Here is a 2,474-nt window from a genome sequence, read left to right on the forward strand (position 1 = left end):
TTACAATGGGGTGGGCCTCTGCCAGCTAGCACCGAGGGGCTCCAGGGTCGCAAACGCCCACCTCCGTCCCTCCCAGCCCCTCTGGCTGAAGCAGGGAAGAGAGCGTGCTGCTCCTCGCCCTTCGTCCCTGTCCTCTGACGGACGGGTCCCCGCGGGACAAGTTGCAGCTGTTCGTTGACTTGCTCCAAATTTCTTTACGTAATCGATTGGCCTCGGCTCCGCGGGACACATTAAAGGGGAAATGAAAAGCATGGCGGGGGGAGGGAAACCCAGAGAGACGGTGACGGTTCTGTCCTTGCAAGAGCCTGCGATTGCCCAAGGGTTACAGCTAGGTCCCCAAGGGCAGAGATGTGACACAGGCCAAGCTTGGCCACGCATTAATGAAGGGAAAGAAAAAAAAAAAGGCAGCTAGCGGATCTAGGTTCTGTGCAGACTCCCAGCTTGAGGGGGACAGCTTTGGGTTAGCGGGGCTTGTGGTAGCAGGCTAAAAATAACCCTGGGGCTGTGGCGGTGCCAGCGGAGGCTCGGGGAAGCAGGGGGTAAGGTGGGCTTGAACTCAGTGACTAGCCCAAGCCTCTGGCAGTACCGCAGCGTCCACAGAGCTCTTCTGAATGCACTCACGCAAGCCCTGCTGCCACCAGGCTGTGCACCCGGGCTCGGAGACTCACTGCCCGCTGCAGCGTAGACGTACCCTCGGGGCAAGCGCTGCCATATCCTTCATCCGCATCACCTCCAGCCCACACAGGGGTCTGTGATTAGAGTATGGGGCTTGGCATCAGGACTCCTGGGTTCCCTTCCTGGTTGGGGGGGGCTAATAGTTAGAGCAGGGGGCTTGGTGTCAGGACTCCTGGCCTCTGTCATAAGGTCCGGGAGGGGAATGGGGTCTAATGGGAGTTTTATTCCTAGCTCTGACTCCCCTGGACCCGAGGCGCGTCACTTCCCCTTTCTGGGCCTGTGTTCCAACGCTGGCTCTGACTCCGGATCTCCCTCACCGTCAGCCTGGTGCTCGTCCTGGCACAGCCTCAAGCTAGGTTCTCTGATCTGCCTCCAGCCTTTCCCGGGGAGCCTGCCCCGGACTTAAACTCTGTCTCTCTGTCCCAGGGGCCCCGTGTGGCGGATGCTGTCTCGTTCCCAAGCCCTCCCGGGCTGCGCCGGAGAGAGCAGGCCCTTTCCAGGGGCAGCCGAAGTGAGAACAGATTAATCACGTTACGAAAGTGTGAACATTCTGTCGCTATTTCCCAACCGGCTGTGGTGCCCATTGTTACCCACCCTGCCAGCCAAGTCCCTGACATATGGGCCGCATTGTGCAGCGCACAATGGAAACACTTCATGCTAATTTAGACACTGGCTCTGGCCTTGATGTCTCCTCCCACAGATTGGGGCAATGGCCCTCACCTAAGTGTTCTTTTGCCAATGGGGGAAAAAAAACAATTTTGCTTCTTGTTCACTTTTCAATGTATTTTTCTTAGAAAGTTTTGCACTGGCCTCAAATCAGTTTCTCTTGCTCGACTATCATAAGGGGATCTGTCCATCTATCTGTCACCACAAGAGGATTGTCTGTCTGTCTGTCTAATATCAGAAGGGGATTATCTATCTATCTAATCTATCTATCTAACTATCCCCACACACCCCCTCTATCTATCTATCTATCTATCTAATATCATAAGGGGCTGTACATCTATCTAATCTTTAAAATGGTTATCTAAGTATGTATCTATCTGACCTGTAAGGTTATTATCTATCTGTTATAACCTATCTGGTTTTTATCTATGTGTCCATCCACTGGCTCTCTCCTTCCTCCCCTCTGTAGTATGTCAGTCTATCACAGGGGTAGTCAATGACTTTTTGTCAAGGTCCAAATTTCTTGGTCAAAGTATAGTCAAGGCCCAGACTCCAGAGATAATAATAATTAATTAATAAGTAAATAAAAAGATTTTGGGATCCAGCCATTCAAAAGCACGGTCCACCTATTGACTACCTCTGGGTAGCATCTCTCCTCCCACCAACAGTCTTTCTGTGTGTGTAATCGTAGGTTGTCTCCAGCACCCGTCACTGTGGTACCTAAGAATTGACTGATGCCAGCTCATTTCATAGCATATAAAGCACCCCGGACAAATTCAACTCCTTCCAAAAGTCATCTCCCCTCTTGGTTTTCCATCATCCAAAAGGCAGGTCAATTCTGGGTGCTCCACTATTCACTATTCTGGATGAAAAGCTGCTGGTAATTCTGTCCATAAACCAGGATTGCCCTGTGCTATTATTATCCAAATTACATTAGCACCCCAAGGCCTCCACTGAGCTCAGGTCCCCATCGTGCTAGGCGCTGTACATACACATAGTGAGAGACAGCCCCTGCCCCAAAGAGACAAGGTGGACCAGGGCTGGGAGGGGGGAATGACTTATGCAAAAATCATCCTGTAGGTCACTGGCAAAACCCAGGACTGACACCGAATCCCCCGCACTACCCATTAGCT

Source organism: Emys orbicularis, chromosome 20 (genome assembly GCF_028017835.1).
Source record: "Emys orbicularis isolate rEmyOrb1 chromosome 20, rEmyOrb1.hap1, whole genome shotgun sequence".
Classification (NCBI taxonomy): domain Eukaryota; kingdom Metazoa; phylum Chordata; order Testudines; family Emydidae; genus Emys; species Emys orbicularis.